At 38.1% G+C, this 19,805-nt stretch overlaps 1 protein-coding gene across 2 annotated transcripts in view; it reads right to left on the reverse strand.

Moving 5' to 3' along the window:
• TAFA2 (TAFA chemokine like family member 2) overlaps positions 1–18,553 on the reverse strand; it is a 396,027-nt gene extending 377,474 nt beyond the window's left edge. Inside the window, exon 1 of one of the 2 annotated variants that reach the window (XM_019732468.3) lies at positions 17,071–18,553. The gene's annotated coding sequence lies outside the window, so the exon portion shown is untranslated. The remainder of the gene's footprint in view (positions 1–17,070) is intronic. The other variant, XM_088800360.1, reaches the window with a different exon arrangement.
• Between the last annotated feature and the right edge of the window lie 1,252 nt (positions 18,554–19,805).

Genomic DNA, 19,805 nt, shown 5'->3' on the forward strand with positions numbered 1-19,805 from the left:
ATTCACAGGATAAAAGGAGATTGACTAACTGGAAAAGACCTTGAAGGGTGTCTTCATCAATTTCCCTTTAAGACATTCTTAATTGAAAATATGTGGAAAAGGTTATTCCACAACCTTCCTTATTCAAACAGTTTAATCTCCGTTGAGAGCAGAAGAAAAAAAAAAAAAGTGGTACCAGTATCAATCATTAACATCATCCATTCATTTGTGATCCAGTTATTAAGTATCTCCCACGTGTCATGGATTGTGTCCCAGACCAGTGTCTTTTAAACCTGTGTCTGAGTTTCTGATCAAGATGACTTGGTGAATGGTAAGGATCCACAACAACTTCCAGGGTTGAAAATTCACCACTTTCTGAAGCAACTTTGTCTTTGGACAGATTTAAATATTATTTGATGACAAAGGAAAACAGAGGGAGAAGAATATTGAGGGAGTTGAGAATGAGTTCCATCTAAGACATGTTGAGTTTGATTCCTCTGAGACATCCAGATGGAGAGACCTAGTATACAGTTGGACATTCAGACTGAAAAGGTCTTACGAGGAAACTCAGATTTGGAAATCATCGACACATAGGCACTAGTTAAGTAATGAGAGTCAATGAGTCCATCAAGGAAATGTAAATTTGTTGATAAGAGAGAGATGCCAGGAACAGAGTATTGGGGAACATCACTATTTCAAGGAAAGGATGAGGAAGAAAAGCCAGCCAAAGAGGCTCTAAGCAAATATCATAGAAGTACAAAGACAACCATAAATACTGTTTAATAAGCCTGTGGGGGAATAGAGTGGAGTTGGAAAAGAAGGGAATGGTCACCTAGATGAAATGTCAGAGAAATCAAATAAAATGAAGGCTACATAAAATCCTCTGGAATTAGCCATAAAGAAATTAAAAGAAAGAATTTAATTTACCCATAAGGAAGTTAAAAGAAAGACACCAATAAAGGGTCCATCTAATGTCTGAATGCCCCCAAAATCATACTCTCCTGTGAGCTGTCCAGTTGTACTTTCATGAACACTCCTAGTGTTAGAAATCTACCACTTTCTAAAACTCTTAATCTTTGGACAGCTCTAAATATTGCAAGTTTACTCTCATTTTGAATCAAAATCTTTATCCTTGTACGTCTGTCCACTGATGCCGTGTTTCCCCAAAAATAAGACCTAACTGAAAAATAAGCCCTAGCATGATTTTTCAGGAGGACATCCCCTGAACATAAGCCCTAATGCGTCTTTTGGAGCAAAACCTAATATAATACCCGGTCTTATTTTCAGGGAAACACAGCACAACACTGTTTTCTAAATATCTGAAGATAAATATTCTGACATAGTACTTAACCTAAGATAAATATTCTGACATAGTACTTAACCTAATCTGCAAATATTTTTGCGTGTATGTACATTCAGAAATACATTTTGTTTATTGGCTGTTCTCTCATTAGATTATAAACTCCAGGGACACTCTCTGCTTTACTTATCAAGTATCTGCAGCATATAGCACAGTGTCTGACACATAGTAGGTGCTCCATAAATAATGGCTAAATGTGTATTGACAAACAGAGTTTTAAACTCTAGAATAAATTATTGAATGAAATTTTAGCATTCCTTTCTCTGTGGATTTTTCCCCTTAATTGGATCAATATTCATGTAACTTTCTAAATCAGTGTAAGAAAGCAAGATAGATTAGGTGCCTCTCAAATTCCCAGAACTTTGATTCTATGAAAAGGTGACAAAGATTATTTGTAGTGAAAATATCCCATTGGAAAGTCAGGAAACATGGGTTCCAGACTTGGGTCTGCCACAATTTCTGTGCCCTTCAGCAAATCTGGCTACTTTTCTGGCCCTTGGGACATCATTTATAAAGTGAGGCTCTCAGATTCTAAATACTGCTAAGTTTTTTCCTGGCTTAAAACTATAAGATTATTGGGAGGGGAGGGGGAATCACGTGTAAATGTTATTATAAATGTGTAAAGGAAAATATCTGAAATGCCTACTCACTACTCTGATTATATCATTTCTTCAAACTTCACATTTTTCTTCTTTTTTAGTTACTGTGTATTTACAATAAGCTCTTCTTATACCACATTTTCATTTTGCCATATCCCCAGTCGTTTAAAAACAAAAAACAAACAAAAAGCTGCCCTGTCATCTTCGACAAAGTGGCTCATCAAATGGAGTTACATTCTGTTTGTTATGATTTTAAACCTTATTCTTCACAAGGACCTGTCTCTTAGCCCCAGCTAGAAAGTTTTGTTTCTATTTATAATTTTAGAGCACAATCTATAGTGATACTTAACTTACTGATAATTAAGACAAATTATCACCAATTACTATTCCATTCTGTAATCAACAACTATAATTCAGACCAAAGAAGTGAATCAAGTATACAAAGAGCATATAATATGTATTATATATTCTGAAAATACACATACAGACATACACACACACACACACACACACACACACACACACACCACTTATTGCATTTATACCTATCATTAATAAAAAGAGATCAATCTGTTCCCATTCTTTTCCAACATTGAGTTCTAAAGACAGAGTCAAAAGAAAAGACAACTATAACACAGTATTCCTCCTCTGATGTTGTCATCATATTAAAAACATCCATAACATTCAAGAATAGGAACATACTATTCTTATTACCATAGACTGTTGCCTGTATTATAATATTATTAGGGAAAATGTCCATTTACAGATATATTTTCTGTTTACTCAAAAGGAATTGTCTGAATTCTTTCAATATAATTAATGTTTTCATGAAGCTTCGTCATTAATCAGAAAATTAGAAGATTGCACTGCTCAATACTCACCAAGCATTTAGCATCTAATTAGTCTTATATCGATGTTCTACAAATGCAACTGAGGTCTGCAAACAGGGCTGCTGCATAGGCTATTCCCACCCTGCCCCCAAGATTTCCATTTCTTACACAGCAAAGAGCACAAGAGAGATTTTTTGTAAGATAAATGTAACGGAATATTTCAGCCTGAATTTAAATTCCAGAAAAAGACACACTTTAGCTCACATTTGGTTAGAAGTTGGAGTTGTTGTTTTGTTTTGGTTTTCAATTCAAAGGAATAAATACATGAGTATATAAATTTTTCAGATTTTCTTGAATGCTAGTTTTATATCTCATTATTTAAAATTTTTCATCAAATGAAATAAGACAGTCATAGAAAGCCGTTTATGGGAAATCTGTGACATTTTCAAAGAATGCTATGAATGTTACAGTGTAATTTTAATGATATAATTCTAAACTTAAAGAAATAAGACAGATTTAGGATGTCTAGATATAAATAATTTGAACCAAGATAATTCTCTAACCAGTATTCTACTAAGCAGAATGAGTCTCATTTTTCAAAAAGTGTGATTGAGATGCAGTACTGTATGGTTAAAACTCAGCTCTGAAGGCAGGGTGTGTGATTCAAGACTTACCTCCACTTCTTATAAGCTGTGTCCTCGGTCAAGTCACTTGTTTCTAAAATAGTGATAATAATAATACCTTCCTCTGAAATTACTGTGTGGATTAAATGAGATAATTCATGTAAAGTGTTTACCACAGTGGCAGACACACTGTATACGCTCAAGTTTTCAATTTTTTAAATGTCTATAGATCTCCATAGAGAATAAAGACCACAGGGAAAAATCTCCATCCCCTCACATGTTCTTATTCGTGACAGCTATGCAGGGGGACAGCCTTGGGACATAATGATATTCAGGGGGTAGCAGAGTGGAAATGGAAATGGAGAACTCTAGGCATGCTCCCCACTTTCCTTCATTGCTCTCTCTTCCTGCTATCATCAGCTTTTCTAGGCAGCAGATCACTGCCGGAAAGGTGGACTCCATGTAGGCCAAGTTGCTGTAAACTGGGTAAAAACCCAGAGAGAGACTAACACAGAGAAAGGTGACTCTTCCTGCTGACATTTAAAAGAGCTGAGATTCTTTTATATATGGTCTTGTTCCCCACGGCTCTCTCCTTGGTGTTTTTTAAACACTCTTCTGGAGATCTCATCCAGTTAGAGGTTTCATGTACACTGCTACATGTACGCTGATGACTCCCAACCTCTATCTCTAACCCATAATTTTGTCTTAAACTCCAGACTAAAATTTACCACTATTTACTTAGATTTCCTCTTGGGTATCCCAAGGGCATCTCAGACTCAAAATGCTTAAAATTAAACCTATTGTCTTTATCTAGATAGACTACAGTAGTTTGAGGAATCTTACTATATAAACAATACCAGTCACCTAAGCCAGGACCTATTCTTGCCTCTTTTCTCTCCCTCTCCCACATAGCCAATCTCCAAGACCAGTTTGCTCCATCTCCCACCTCTAAATTGTGTCTTCTTTTCCTCCCTTCTTCCAACTCTTTTCTTCAAACTCTTGCCAGTTCTCAGCAGAATCACTACAGTAGCTCTCTAGTTGGTCTCCCTGGCTTCCTTTCCTGTCCGCCAAGGAAACTATCCTCTACAGTGCCACCAAAGCATCTTTCTAAATATCAGAGGAGGATGGGCCTCTGGAGGAACTCCAGTGGGGGAACAGGAAAAGCCTGGCAGCGTTCTATTAAATAGGTCACTCATTTTTGTTACAACTTTACTTAGGGCAGCTACAAAAACGGACATAAACTAGGCAAAGAAAAAGAGACTTCATTTGATGTGACAGAAAGATACACTATCAAGAACTGGAAACGGTCTGAGATTTTTTACCCTACTTGCTTACAAGTTAGCCTACCATATTTTATGGATGCTGGCAAAAGAGACTCCTGGGTCAGAGACAGAGGTCTTGAGTACTCATTGCATAGCAAGCAGCATGAACATCACATTTCAGGAGGTTCCCTCTGCCCCCATGTCCCACAGGTGTGACACAAAGGCATCTATGTGGATATTGCACACTCATTGGTTTGTGGAACCTTGAGCTTAATGAACCCAAATATTTTATAATAGGCTAAAAACATGCCTGCCCTTTGCCCTAGAGGAAGACATTATTTTTATTATGTTGGACACAGTATCTTCCAAGGCTGTTCACTTTTTAAACATCCTTTAAAAGATATTATGGAACAAAAGGGCAGTTACTGTCTTGACAGACCCATGGAAAATTGTCTCTCAGCAAATAGGCTCTAAATTCAAACCAGCCTCTTGGCGCTCCCTGGTTGTCTAATTTCTAACCACTCTCTACCAGAGTTTTCTCACCTGAACTTGAAGATAGCCCTCCGCCTTAAACCGCAGTCATTTTATAGTGTCAAATGAAATCATAGGCATAAGAGCATTTTTGTAAATAATACAGCACTGTGCAAATATAGTTATTATGTATGCCTCTGGAACACATTCTGTTTAGTATAGAAATAAAAGATTTAAATAATTTAGAATTTTAGAATAAAAAAATTAAAGATCAATTAATTAAATGCTTAATTAAATGCCTGAAAATGTCCTAGGTTAGGCTTGGGTGGTACAAGGTGAAGTAAGACACATTCCTTGACCTCAAGAATTTCGCAGTATAGGGAAGCAGCAGAGAGAAAGTGCAGTGTTGGAGATATGTTAATGTGACAGAATGGAAGCATAGAAGGATGACCCATGGTCATCATTGACTTGGAGAGCTTGGAAGGATCTAAGTAATCATTAAATCCAATTTACCAATGAGAAAACCAATGACAAAACGGTTCAGTAACATTCTTTCTGACTTTTAGTTTGGTAAAAAGCCTTGACAAAAATTTCTCATTCCTGGATAGAATTTTCACAAGACCAAGGGGAAATTCTGGTTTGGCACCAGGCATTTTTCTTTCCTCTATAGTCTTGCTTCAGTTTGTTGCCATTTTATCTCTTTGTTCCCCGAGAACTACAATGGATTTATTCTTTGTCTAACTTCTTACCTCTCTCAAAGGTCAAGGATTTCCTCTTTGTATGAAAATGCTAGTTAGAACAAACTTCCTTCCTGACCTCTATTTTCTCCCTTTCACTCCATCTGGCCTCCTATCTAATTCCTCTTCCCATTTATATCCTACAAAATGCTAACCTTCTCAATCTCTAACTGCCAGCTTTTCAATCTGCTTTTTTCCTTCATTGCACTCCAGTCTGCCATACCATATACCCAATGAACTTGTGGCAGATTTCACAAAATACAAAGTGAAGTATTAGCCACAAACCTTGAAGTCCACTTTAAAGACTAGATGTAATCAGCTGCTGGGAAAAGATACTAGGCAAGGAAAACCATAGCGTACCCAGTCTTTCTAGATGTATAACAATTTTGCCCCAAGGTAAAATTCACCAGTATACAATTTTAATTCTGATTGATTTTGAAAATCTTTTAGTAGTATACAGTCTATAAATTTTTCATTAGTCTCATATTTGGGATTGAGTTGGGGAAGAAAAATAGATCTATGTTTTTCAATAAGTTCCACAGTAGCCGTAGCTCAATAACCTTAGATCTTCATTATACTCAGTTTTTCTGGACAATACGGGGAAAAAAACAGGTCCATTCAGCTCAAAGCTTGTCTTCTGACTAATTGAAGAGTTCCAAAAGTATGTTTTATACTTCAAAGAGTGAAGACATCATATTCAGGGTTTTGAGAAACTTTTTAGGCATATTGGGATGCTAATATATAATATAGTTTAGTGCAATCTTTTAAAATAAAGGCAATGCAAAAATTCTTTTAAGTTTTTAATGATTTAGTTGATTTTTTGTTTGTTTGTTTTATAATACACATGGGTTCCCTTAATAATCAAATATAGTCAAAGTTTTAATTTTGTAAAATCTTCTATGGCAGCAAGCACTTAAAAGCTTTACTTGATCCAGAAGGACTAAAATAAAATCAATAAATACTTAAATGCCCATTATCTGTACTAAACAGCATTTAAAATTAGAATACCAATAATTTTCAATATCATTGAAGCCAAGAACAATGGTTTCACAGTCAAAAGTTTTCCTGAAGGTGAAAAAAGCAAATCTGATTCATAATAAATTATGAAAATGGTAATTATGTAGATAAGAATAAATGGTTTTAAATTCCCTAATGAATGATGAGTCAAGTCACTGACAAGAGCAATCAAAATATATTTCATATGTGATTAACAACACTTAAATTTGACATTGACAAATATTTATTTATACAACAGGAGACTCACAAGCATATGTAGTCTCTAAACCTCCAGGTTACAATAAATTGTGAAAAGAATGGAAATATCAGTCAGTATGCTTATTTTATATCTGTCCTTGATGTTTTGCTTAGAATGTAAGTATTTTTTAACGCTAAAAATACCTGTCAGGTGTAGGTAAAAATAAATAGCCTCTCAGCCCTCTCTTTCTCTCTCCCTCTCTCTTCCTCTTTCTCCTCTCTCCAATAAATTCTCTCTGCCTCTCTCTCTCTCTCTCTCTCTCTCTCTCTCTCTCTCTCTCTCTCTCTCTCTCTCTCTCTCTCTCACACACACACACACACACACCACACTCAATTAGAACAAGTGACAATGCTTCACAGAATGCTTCTTGACACATTGAAGAAATATGCAAAAAGACATTTTATCAATATCAACTCTTGATCATCTTCCCATTAAATTTATTAAGTACCTATTATGTTCTAGACACTAGGCTAAGAGCTGGGAATTGATAGAAACATGATACATATGGTTCTTCTTCATAGAGTTTACAGTGTAACAGACTTAGTAAAGTGAATCCATACCATTATTCAGCTATGAACAAAACTATTCTAATACCATAGACATTTCTAAGCACTTAAAAGAAAGAAATTGAGAGAGCTTTAATAGTATGACTATTGCAAACTATATTAATCATACAACTTGCAAGAAAACAAATTGCTTCACTCCCTCAGACTGACATGTCTGAATCTAATCTCATTTATAACATGCCAGCATAAGAAACATAAGAATTTCCAAGGCATTGATAAAACTGACAAAATATTTCACTTAGTGACCTGAGCTTGTGACATGAGGCCCAGGTCACACCGGAGTAGACCAGAGTCACAAACCTAGCTATGACACTTGTTATTAGTAAAACTGGCTTGGGGGGGGGGGGGGGAATGCTAATAATACATAAAGAATTAAAATTCCCTAAATAATGTTATTATGTCTTCAATCTTAAAGAGACCACATTTGGAAAGGTATTTAGGATTAGCGGACCAAAAAAAAAGAAGAAGATATATTCAGTTTAAAGCTGTAAACCCAATAAACACACGTCTTTTTTCAAGTCTATCCTCCTACCTACTCATAAAAACTACTTAAGTGGAATAAAAATCTAGACATGGCGGCCAAAATTTTGAAGTCCTAAAAGGAGGCAACTACTGCTGAAATTCCAAAAATGATTTAGGAAGCTAAAACTGGCGCTGTATAAGATTATATATCCATGTATAATATAATGCCTTGGTTACAAAATAAATAAACTTACGTCTTCAAATGGTAGGAAGTAAATCAAACTTGCATTAATATGTGAAGAACAGACAATTTCTGATTAATGGTTTGGAGTAAGAATACGTCCTCGAAATAGAACAATAGAAAAATAAGCAAAATGCTTATAAATTCTGTACTCAGATTAAAGAGACTTTGAGAAAAGTGTTTGCAGTCAGTGGACAGGTTTGGGCTGCTAACCACAGGGAGAAACCTGTCAGAGACATTAAGAGTTGGAGGCCTCCCATCTTTCCACATGCACGGAATGAAATTCAGTGGTAAAAAAGCTCTCTAAAGCCTTGAGACTCAAACTGTAGTCCACGGGTCAAGAGCATTAGCTTCTCTTGGGAGCACGTTAGAAATGCAGGATCTCAGACCCCACTCCAGAACCTGTATTTTAGCAAAATTCCCCCAGATGATTTGTGTGCATGTGGAAGTTTAAGAAGCACTGGTCTAAAGGAATAAGGCCTTATAGAACTATACAGCCCATTCCAAATATTTGGAATAAATTTAAACTTCTGAATTCCCAGCATATCTCTTAAACCTTACAAGATGCCACCAACTTCAAGGTAAGTTCAACATCAACTGCACAATGAGTCAATAGGAAGAAAACTAAACAGAGGAGATGAAGCCACTCCTTGTTACCGTTCAGCTGCTCCAGCTGAGCCATTTACTGGCAACCACTCTGACTCCAGATACCAATGGGGTTGTAAGATTATGGTTAGAAATGATAAGAGGGCAGGCATACCCCTATCTCTCTAACTAGCTGTCCTCACATATCCTTCCGTCAACAGTGACATGCTCACGCCCCTTAGCCTGTATATGGCCTACAGATATGTCTGTTGGACCACACACTATTTCAACTTTCAATTCAATACCATATTTATAAATCTTGAACTTACACATCAGAAAATCTGCACACCTAAGTTCTCCTCTATAAATGATAAAATCTGGCAACACCAGACCCACGTTCTAGCATGGCATCAAGTGGAGCCAAGGCTCAAGCTGTCCCACTTCGATGCTGGCCGGAAGCTCCACCACTCCTTATGGCCTCCCCAACATTAGCTGAGGCTGAGTGTCAGTTGCCATTTGTCATCTTCCATTTGGTCTGCTTCTCATATTCACTTCCCAGCCTGACCTCTACAGGTGTTTGCATTTGCGACCCTTTAAAGAGGCTCTAGGGAGCATCACGTCACTGCTCTCAAGGCATTCAGCCTATGTGAAATTATTCTTTCATATGTGTAATTCAGGAAAAGGAGCTACTGTTTGTGTCACCCTCAGTTTGATCATGGACCTTGTAAGCTGGAATCAACCCACTGAATTACATACTCCCTCACCTTAAATATATACTATGCTATTTTTCTACACAACTCATTCCAACTCTGACATTTTAACTATTTTAACTATTTCTTTTCAGAACTGTACTTTAGTAATAAACAAGAATTAGTAGCAAGAGTAGACACAGCACAATACATTCTTGAACCATTCCTCCTGATTCATTTCAAAACTTCAAGTAATATACCAAAATGGTAAACCCTATGAGGACAGGTGTCTTTGTCTTTTCTGTTTACTGAGACACCCCAAGCACCTAGCAAGTGCTCAATAAATATTTATTGAATAAATGAATGAACTATTCCAAGAATTATAAATGCTCAAAAATTCATACACAGATTTTGAATGAATGTATTTAATTATCAACAGGTATATGAAGATTATTCATTTGCTAGCCTAGTTCTACTTGGGTGGATCAACAAAACCATTTTATTTCAGTGACTGTGAAAACTGGCAATAGAGAAAAGGCATGTAACCCTAACGAGCCTAAGACTCATGGCCTAGCAAAACAACTTGTTTTGCCATAAAACAGCATCATGCAAAGTAGGCAAAATGGCTAAACTAAATTATAGATTTAATCAATTCAATTTTACATCCCCATGTATATAGTCTTTACTCATCACCATAATCATCATCACCATCGCAATCTTACAAAGCTGGGCAACATTTACAGACAACCTATTGAAAAAGCATTGATGTGCCAGTAACTATGGGCTAGATCCTAACTAAAAGGGGTGTCCTGCAATGCTATTCCTATACCTCCCACTGCATGATGCTTAGTAGGTCTGAACACAGGGAAAACAGAAAACTAGATTTTTAATTGTCTTGAAAACTTGACCGAAAAATATACTGCTGAGAAACTGAGGCACAGAGAAATAAAATGATTTTCTTGTGGTTACATTGTTATTTATTGGTAGAGCTACAAAAGCAGAGCTCTAGCCACTGCACCACATTGGTTTTATAATAATCATTTTCAAACTTTATCCATCCAAAATGCAAGCCCATGAAGTTTCACCACTCAACAAATGGTGTGACTAGCAAATGTATTTTCAAAGAGCAACGTCTAATTTTGACCCAATTCTGGTATATTTATATAAACACGCCAACAATCTATATGGTGTTTGCAGTAATGCTAAATATGTATCTTAGCAGGAAACTACTATGATATAATATTTCAAGAACTAAAGCTGAAAAAAATAGGTTAAAAAGTTTTCCTTGAATTTAAAACTGCTCAAAATGGTTTTATGGAGTATGAGCTTGCAATGCCCTTTCGCTCTGCCCTTAGCCTGTGGATTGCACGACTGAATGGTAGATCATCTACCTCCTTTCTCCTTACACCCCATAAAGGAACTAAAGTTAGAGCCGTTTCACTCAAGTCAACTCATCTTTCTGGAGAAAATACAAACAAAAGCAGGACCAGGTGACTGATACTAATACGTCCGACAGCCATTCTAAAAAGGAATTTACTGAACTCTCCAGCACCAACAAATTTCAGTATGCCATTCACCATACACCTATAACAAGGTAAAATTAAGAAAGAAATGAAAACAACAACCAGTTTTGTCCACCTTAAATGAATTTGCAACTCTCCATAAACTAATACAAGTGAAAATATAAGTGTATATGTTGTTTTCCTCAAATGACATTTATTAGCCATTTCTGAATACTTGACTGATCTGAGCAGTCACAAATTCCCTACCCTGGTACATAAAGCTCTGTTGTTCAAAGAGACCAGGTTTTAGAGCTGTAGAAAAACTGCTCTCTCAAAGGATACACTCTAAGTTTCTGCATCCTATTACTAGGTTGAGGTTTTGTTATTAAGATCCCTATGACCACATAACCCTTTTTCAGTTCCCTACTTTTGCTTACTCCGAGCCATAAAGACAAAGAATATGAAGCTATGAGAAAGACTGGAACAAATAACACATCTCGCTTTTCTTATATAGATGGTCTTTTTCAAAATAGAGCTGAAGAGAGTAAGCCTATTTCCTTCCCCCAATATTTAAGTAGAATTCTCATTGGAATCTCCAAGGACATTGAAAAAGAAAAACTCCGCCAGAATCAAATAAAGCTGTGCACAGTTTTTACATATAATAATTTTGAATGATGATTTTTTTTTTATACCAGAATCTGTCTCCTCCTAGCCCAGGCTATTCTGGCTTGAAAACTTTAATTCCAAATCACAAATACACTTTTCCAAAAATCATCTGTTATAGTGCCTACTATGGACACCTTCATAAACATGCTTATAAAGAGCTGCCTAATCCACAACAGAAAGCTAAAGTGTTATTCTGTATTAGTAAACTCAACAGAAAGCTCCAAATGAAGCAACAGGAGGCCATAGGCAATTAACACTGTAAATTGAAAGGTTTCGAATATTTGAATGACCTTTAAAGGTCAACGCAGTCACCCATTCCCATGCATGCAACTATACACTGACTGGTTCATAGCAGAAAAGAAAAAGAAACATATCAATATTTAGTAAAACAAATCTTGCATTCATCAAAAGCTACTTTGCACTCTCCAGGCTTATGTGAAGAATTAGCTTTAGAATAGAACCAGGAGATAAAAGAGCAAAGGAGACTTGTACGGCTGCTTGTCCCCATTTTGTCAAAGTACTAAGTTCAGCCTACCCCCATAATTGTTAAGAATGCAACATTATCACGTTATCCAATCTCTCTGTAAAGAGTTTCAAAAATCTACTGTATAAAAGAAGCAATATAAATATAATTTAATGACTATTCTTGTGCGACTGCTAGGGAAAAGGAGATGTACCTTTACTAACTGGCCATTCAGGGGAAATCATGAAATAGTTACAGCTACTATGGAGTAATTTAGGAGACTGAAGGAAGTGATTAAAAGAGATTTATCTAATAAAAGCCATAAGCTATAAGCTCTGATTCCTTAGTTGTCTCTCATACTCCATATGGATCACTGTGAACAAAATGGAATGTTTTCCCTATAGCTAATATATTCACTGTTCATCTGAATCCCAAATAACCTGAAAGTCTTATATTTTCCAATGTCATTATAGCACAGGATGAAATCCAACATATACATGTGGTATACACATTGGAAGTGGGTGGGTTTTGGAAATCTAACATAAATTTGGAATAGACTATCAATATGCTTCTGGAAAATTTGTAGATACCATTTGTAAACCAGATTAGCATGTTCTGACATAACCCATGGTTTATGTTTTTACTGTGAAGGCGCATATTTAATAAAGGCAGCATACAGACACACTTTAGACAACACACTAAAATGTGTTGAAATTCCCAGTCATAGTGTCAATAAACAAATCCAAAACGCCCCTACATAGAAGACAAATTGATTTTTTTTTTGCATGTGTAGCCCAACAAATAAAATACCTCCAAAAGAAAAACTAAAGAGAAAAATATACTGCATGTAACAGCTCAAACAGTAAAACTCAATTACAAATGACCTTGTTAAACCACGGATACAGTTGCTGTAGGTCAAATCATGTAAAATAGGGGCAAAAATGTAGACATTTTTAAACAGTTGTTCTTGCCCCCTTCAATACAAAACCAGTATTTTACATGGGTGCCATTAAAAGCATTTGCATCAATGGATGCATGTGCATATATATGTATAGATACAAGATTAGATAGGCATTGTAGAGAAATGTATTTAACTCCTACTTTTCTTCACATTCTAGTAAGTCTAACCATTCCTCTTAAAATTTCTGTTAAGAAGTAGAAGACAAGAATCGTTAGTTATATTTCATTGACAAGGACACTGAATCACTGTGTCAAATGAATAGAATCAGACTTCCTTAAAATTACCCAATAAATCCAGTGGTCAATGACAACTAAAAAAGAACAAAAACTTCTAGGTCTCTGTTTGCTAGGCCCACCTTTCCATCTCCCGTTTCAGACTGTGCTCCAGACCTATATATAATAAAACTGTTCTCTAAAAAGAAATATGGTAAATCATTGTAATATTATTCCTCCTCTTCCAGTGGTATAGTTCAATATGCTCCAAGTACTGTAGTTCAAAATAAAGTTAACCAAAGAATTTTTTAACAAAACAGCAAATTCATTGCATTACATGGCATTAAAAAACAAAAATCAATGCTTCATGAGCAAGATTTATCATGTGAAATACTGTCTAAGTATGTGGACCAGATGAGGTTGACTTAGCTGGTTTGGCCTTCATATCTAGCAGCATCTGTGTTAATCCGTTTCTTCTCTTTGTTTTGATGGAGCCCTACTAATAACAAGTTGATGAATTACATTTGTAAATATCAGGCATAGATCAAAGGGGGCTATGTTAGATGCTTATTTTACTAACTTGTGGTGTGTCACCGAGAAAACAAAACTGCATCGCACAGAAAATTTCTTCATTTTTACTCGAATCTTTAATGAACAAAACAGCTGCAGAATAATGCGACTTAATGAGGCATCCCTAATAAAATACTAAAGAAGTAAAAGCAGGGGCACTGAACTGTTTGCACTCTGGTTTGTTTCATCTTCTCAAATAGATTAGAAATAACTGATGACACTTCAGAACATTCTTAGTTTAAAACATGCATTAGAAAGGCAAATGTTCGTTAGTTTGCAGTCACAGCTGAACTTAGGCAGAATCTGACTACCTTTTATTAAGGCCCATAATAAGAAATGCCTGGAAAATGCTGGAGACCCACATCTTACTCTACCTGTATAGGGCAATTCATAACCTAAAATGCTATTCATAACCCTAAAACGCACCTCAACAATTCAATGTTCAAAAACACATTGTAAAAGGATCATTATTAAAATGCTATATTGAAGATACTGGATCCAGGACCATCAAATTTTTCTGATAACATGCAAAATAATTTTTATGAAATCTTTTATCACCCTCTAAGTTTCACCACTTTTTAAATTTTTGAAAAGGAAAAGAAGCCATGTCTAAAAACAGACCTGTTTACAGCTGTGTCATCACATTTTACAACTTGGTGGTTAGTAAATACTATGAGGCAGTCTCTAAGCAATACCTATCTTTTTTGACATACAGCTATGGGCATCTCAATGAATCTTCATTCTCCAATTTGTCATTGTTAAAATAGCTAATATTTTTCAGATTCAAAATCACACAAACCCAGAAACCTCCGATTCCCCTTTAACACAACTTGTAGCATTATAGATGTTTGCTTTAATGTCAAGGTTTCTGGTTCTTCTTTAAGAGACATATATCATAGCACTATATATTAATATGTAAGTTTAAGCATCCTAAACTACAAAATTTTATTAAAGGCAAGAAATGAAGATTTTAATGTCAAAAATTGCCCAATAAAAAGCAACACACTAAAACTGTGTTCTGCCTCTTAAGTCACGGTGCCTAAGCTCTCAGTTGGCGTGACACTGCTTTCATAGTATTACATCTATAAATAATGCAACCCCATTTTATTCCTTGAAAATTTTAAAAAATCAAAATATAATAAGCTCCAGTATGGTTACAGATGGCCTTTCAAAGGCTACTGATGGCTTTAAAAATTAGACTCTAAAGAGGTCAATATGCAAACAATTGGCTCAGGATGAGATCCAGAAGAGAATAAAGTAGGAAGAGAAAATTAAAATTTAATGTGTCTGATCATTATTTATTATTATTATTATTTTTTTAAGTGGTGAAAGAGTAGTTTATTAGAAGAAAAAGTACACTCCAAACGGTTTGGAGCAGGACCCCGAGTAAAAGCAAGACTCAAAAAGCTGTGTCTGATCATTTTTAAGGCTCTTAGTTTCCAAACCTGAAATTGTAAAAGATTCACCAGTCTGAGAGTATATGTGGAAACATAGAATGGCTGTAAATACAAATCATCTGAATCCTCTGCTTGAGGAGTATTTTCAGTCTCCTTTGCGTTATTGCCATTTAGCACTTTACGCGGAAATCTTAATTACTCCATTGTCTTAACCCACATTGCCTAATAGAGCAGTTTTAATGTGTTAATTGATAACAGTCAGAGGTGTTGCTGCCGCAAACAATCTTGTAGGGGAAGACAGGAACCAGATAATTATCATTCAGTCAATAGTTATTGAAACTCATCCTGTCCTAAGTAAAGGACTCTTTGTACACTGACTGCTTTGGGGTACTTTTCAGAGTAAAGGTTGCACAGAGGTTTGTTTTTGTTTTTTCAAAAAACGATTCTGAAAAAAAATCAAGAGGGGATTTAACACTCACAAAGGGAAGATATTTTCTGTCTTATTGCCACAAACCAAACTCACCCAGCACAAGTAAAGAGAGGCTAGCTAGCCACTGTGGTGACTATACATTTGATTCCAAACGCTTCAGGCAATTGTTTAACACTCGGTCAGAACCGGGAATACTGAATGGGAAAACGTCGCGTCTACTCGGGGGCTCTGCAAGCGCCCGCAGTTCCTTTTCAAGCGGAGACTAGATACCTCAGCCTGCAGTTCTAGGAGAAATAGGGTGACGGATCTCAAACTTTCCTTTGCAAAGGCAGTACCTGAAAACAACACGTTCCCCACTAGCAAGTGCAGATCAGTAATCTAAGGAAAACACCTCTGGGTAGGAACCAGGCCTTTTGCAACAAAAGGGGGAAGGGACAGCAAAGCAGTGGGGCAGAAAAACCGCGTACTATTAGCAAGATTTGGGAGGCATCTATCCAGAAAGAAATGAAAACCATTAGTTTCTCGAAGCTGTTCTTTTTCTGAATGCTCTTCGTAAAACGATCCTTTTCCTAAAGCTCTCCTGTAATATCCTTTATTAAAGCTTTATTTCATTCAGTAATAAAGCGTCCGGTTCCCAAATCTAAGTAAACCTTTAAATGGACGAGGCTCCGGAACTTATGACGATGATTCTTTACGAAAATAGTTAGAGATGGAGAAATCAATAGCCTCATTGAAACGCCCACCGTCTGCAGGCAGGCCCGAGAACTAACTAATCAGAAGTGGACAGAAAGTACAGATTTCAGAAAGGTGACCTGACACATCTCACTGATCCTCCCTTGAACGCGACCCCCAACTCCTAATTAGGTTCGGTTGAGGGATCGAATTAAAACGCACTTTAATCCTCGGCCGGGTCGCTCGCTATGTTGTGAGAAACGGAGCAGGGAAGAGTGGGAGGGCACCGCTCTCGGAACCTCCTTCTCGGAACCTCTGATCCACTCTCGGCGTCCCTCCACCCCCGCCCCTGTTCTAACCGCCCTGGAGGGAGATGCTGGTTGCTCAACCGCCTCTGCGTTCACCTCTCGCCTTCATCTGGCGAGCCCCATACAGCCCCCGACCCCCGGGGAGGGCAGGCCTTCCGGGCCCCGGGTACTTCAGCTGCCGCCCGAGTCCCAAGCGCCGGAGGGTCGCGGAAGGTGCGGCTGGCACCTACCTGCAGCCCGGCTTCCTGGTGGCGGCAACACCTAGCGATGCTCCTGCAGCTTCCGCGGGCCCGCGCCAGCCTTATCGCTCTTGCATTGCATCCAAGATGCCAATCCGCTGTCCCTGTTCAGGGGCATAGGGAACCGAAGTCCGGTGGTGTGTGCTCCTGGAGCGCGTGTGAGTGAGGTCCGGAGCGTGCGTGTGTGTGTGCGCGCGCGCTGGTGTGTGTCCTCCTCCGATGGCAAACAGGGTTCAGGAATCTCTTGACATTTAAACTGGAATCCCCTTACAGTGAATGGAAGGTGGAGCGCGTGAGCCTCCTCTCTTTTTCCCCCTTTTTATTCCACAGTGTCAAAGTCATCAAAAGAATTGTTTATTGAGGACAAGCCGGAGTCCCGCAGCCCTTGCCAGCGCCCGCGGTCGCCCGCTGTCCTCTCCCGATGCGCGCGGTGCGCTCAGCTCCCCACTGCTAGAATCGAGGCGGTCTCGCAGCAATTACCGCTCTTATTCCATCTCTGATTTGTTTGATTTTAACGCCGAACGCAGACTTTTCCTCTCGCCTCACGTTGTCTCTCCCTCTCACACACGCTCACACATCCTCGGTTCCCTGTCTCCCGCCCTCCCTTTTGCTCTCTGGGGAAAGGCAGTTGGACGCAACGATTCACCTTCAGGAAAGGAGCCTCGGCCTCGTACTTCACCAGGTCCCTGGCTCTCTCAGGTCCCGGGGCTCCAACGTGGAGGAGTTGCCGGGGAGGTTCGGGGCAGAAGGAAGAGATGCTCTGAGCTCCGCTGTCCTCCGCCCGCGAGGCGCCTAGATTCCTCGGTTCAGGTGCCCGCTTTTAGCAGCGAGGTCCCAGCTGATGCCCTCTCAGAGACTTTGCGCCGAGTCCAATTAGCAGCAACTCCTGTCCAGCTGCAGCCCCTCAATCCCGCCTAGAAGTGCTGCGGGCAGAGCCTCACGCAGTCCAACCGCTGCCCCTCTAGGCATCCTGGGCTGAAGGAAGGGAAATCCGCTGCTGTACCCCTCTCCCCAATGCGCTGGCACCGTCACCAACGAGAAGGTGTGAGTTCCAACATCCAATACAAGCGAGCAGGTGTCGCCTGAGTCACTTGTCTAAAGGCGGGAGGGGAGAAGAGAAGGGGCAGGGGAGGAGGCCGAGGAAACAAATCCAGATCACCAGAAGAAAGAAAACGTAGGCGGTTTAGTAATCAAAGACTCCTCTCTGTCTCCCACCCTAAGCGCTGTACTGTCAAAACACACTGGTGGTATCTTTTACAAAGTCACCGTAAAGGGCAAAAGCCCCATTCCACCCAGACCCCTTATTCCTCCCAGCGTGGCTGTCCAAGGAGTGCGGAGTGACTTGTCTCCCTGTGTAGAGCAAGGAGAAAGCAGAGAAAGAATAGATCCCAACACTCCAGGTTGAGTTAAGCAGTAAAATGGGATGGAAGAACCAGACGACGTTGCCTCCCTCCTTCTCTTTCCCAACAGCCAGTTCTGTTAGCCACCGCAGCTGCTACTGAGAGCAAACAGCGGTCCTGCAGAAAAAAAAGACAGTAAAAGATGAAAGGCAGGCAATTGATTATAAAAGCTGGACTATGTCTCCCTCTAGAGGGAGAATCAGGTTAGAAGGCTTTACTGGCTGTAACTAGGATTCCAATTTCCCCCGCAAAGAAAAAGAAAACAGTATCTGGTTTCAGAGAATTTTGCATTTTTACAAATTCCAACCTCTAATGGATTTACAGAGACGATTTGCACTGCAGCCATATGTAACCAGAGTCTTTGCTAAAGAAATCTTGTGCTATTTACAGAAATTTAATAGCAAGACCCTGGAAGGTCACGTCCTTATGGGTTTGGTCGAATTGGGTGTTGGTTTAAGCAGTCTGAATATGAGTTCAAACGAAGGGTCTTCTTAGGCTCACTTTGATCAGGTTTGGTGATGAGCAAAACCTTCATCTAGTGATTAGAATATTATGCAAAAATGAATAAGTACTAGTCATGGATTTAGAAAGAGACAAGACTAGCTGAAGCAAAGAAATAAGATGCTGATCCAGGAAATCTTACAGGTCCCTTACAACCAGCGATATCTCAGAGATCTTGCTTTGGAGCCAGTATTCATACCTCTTACTCAACTAGACTAGTAATTGGCAAGGTGACTAAATTCCTCCAACTCTAAAGTTTTGTGCTTTTAGAGCTCTGACTCACTTAAACCATTGACGAACTTGGAATCACATTCTCTCCACCAGCTATAAAAGTAATACGAGGTACCATATTTACATATAAATATGGAATATATGTTTCACTTGTTAGTGATTTTTATCTTAACATGCTTTGTAATTCAACCATATTTTTATATCTAAAAGACATCAAGTATTTTAACTAGGTCGAGTTGGTTGTTTTAATAAAAGACTTTGTTTTGTTATGTTAGTCAAGTTTAAGCTAGGCCCCATCTACAACTTTAGTATCTAGATTTTGTGCACTTACTGTTTAAAAGTCTGCTTTCAAGATGTTTCCCTATGTTTAAAAATTATAAAATATGTATTAAAGTTATGATTAAACTTCCTCCCATTCACCCTGAATTTTTAGAGTCGTTCAATTTTAACTTGATAATCTAATTTAGTATAGGCTTAAAGAAATAAAATAATTTTTAAGGAAATAACTTAGACTGATTGAAGTCATTTAAAACAAGGAGCCAAAAATAAATCATGTAACTTTTCCTATTTCAGCTTATTATACTATAGTAGATT

Source organism: Rhinolophus sinicus, chromosome 1 (assembly GCF_057876585.1).
Source record: "Rhinolophus sinicus isolate RSI-liver-muscle chromosome 1, RSI-T2T, whole genome shotgun sequence".
NCBI classification, from domain to species: Eukaryota; Metazoa; Chordata; class Mammalia; order Chiroptera; family Rhinolophidae; genus Rhinolophus; species Rhinolophus sinicus.